The 1,358-nt window shown below is 37.4% G+C and overlaps 1 non-coding gene across 1 annotated transcript in view; it reads left to right on the top strand.

Annotated features, from left to right (window-relative positions):
• Nucleotides 1–1,290: 1,290 nt before the first annotated feature.
• Nucleotides 1,291–1,358, top strand: part of Trnam-cau — a 73-nt gene continuing 5 nt past the window's right edge. Inside the window, exon 1 of the tRNA in view lies at nt 1,291–1,358. This exon is cut by the window's right edge and continues 5 nt beyond it. This is a non-coding gene — a tRNA (tRNA-Met).

The raw sequence follows: 1,358 nt of genomic DNA, 5'->3' as shown, positions 1-1,358 counted from the left end.
GACCTTCATAGGAGCGCCGCCACATACTACTCCAGGCAGAGACTACGCCAGACACATACGCCAGGCAGATCAAAGAGGAGCGAGAAGGCAGGCAGGATAAGTACTGTCGTGATGTAATAAAAATTGTGATAGTTTGTTGAGAAGCGAGCGTGGAGTTACGGAGGAAGAAGAGGAGGCGGAGAAAAGGAGGATGAATGAGAGGATGATGAGAAGAGGAGGAGGAGAAGAGGGGGAGCATGGAGGAGGAAGGATGAAAAGGAAAAGAAGAAGAAAAAAAAAGAAGTGTTATAATAAAAAAAACGAAAAAATAAAAAACCCGGTAAAATACAGAAAAAATTTGCTTATTAACTTTGTTTACATGACGATAAAAAAAGCACAATAGTTTTTGCCATAATTTCCTCCCACACACACACAAAAGAGAATAACTTAATATACAAATTTATACCAAGAACAAATATATCCATTTTTAAATTCAACACCAAAATTACATCCCCCGATTTATTTTTTCCTCTCCATCACCAGAAAACAAAAGCCATTCCCACTAATTTCCCCCCACAGTCGAGTAACTTCCCTGCCCCACTCTTTTTTTTTTGTCTTGGTGTTAGTAGTGGTGTTGACGGGTCCCGGGTTGGTTGGTCATTACGGTGGCAGACGGAGGAGGAAGGACATTTTCGCGTCTTCACTGTGTCACTTTCCTTCAATGTATATTTTCTTCACTCAGATTAATGAAGTTAATCTTGTTATCTTGATCTGTCTTGGAGGTAGATGTTATTATTTGGTTATTTTTTTATTTTATTTTTGTGTTTAGGTTGTGGTTATATTTTTATTTTGTCTTGATCCCAATACAGTGAATGATAATGTTCTTGGCTGAAAAATCACTTGTCCTTGACCTAGATGATGATCTCAGGTAAGGAATGATCATAATGATGTTACATGATAGCGAGAGGTCGTATGTATGTAATAATAATAATAATAATAATAATAATAATAATAATAATAATTAAAGGTTTATTAAGATAACATGGCAGGTAGAAGGCTGAAAATATACAATAAACAGAGATAAAAAGTTACACTTGGTGAAATTGGGGAGTGGGACACTTGATTGACAAACGCTTCCAGTAAGATAAAGAAAAGAAACAGTCAACATATAGATTAACTAGAGATCTGGTCTTGTAAATAATCTTGTGACCTGATATTGGCGCCAACAAAGTCTTTCACACGGTTTAGATGACCGTCTTCACTCCATGAATGTATGTATGTATAGTACTGTATGTATTATCGACACTATATGCCTCGATGGCGCAGTAGGCAGCGCGTGAGTCTCATAATCTCAAGGTCGTGAGTTCGATCCTCACTCG

This window comes from Homarus americanus, unplaced genomic scaffold (genome assembly GCF_018991925.1).
Source record: "Homarus americanus isolate GMGI-L3 unplaced genomic scaffold, GMGI_Hamer_2.0 scaffold6392, whole genome shotgun sequence".
NCBI lineage: Eukaryota > Metazoa > Arthropoda > Malacostraca > Decapoda > Nephropidae > Homarus > Homarus americanus.
This window is presented reverse-complemented; position numbering and strand designations above follow the sequence as displayed.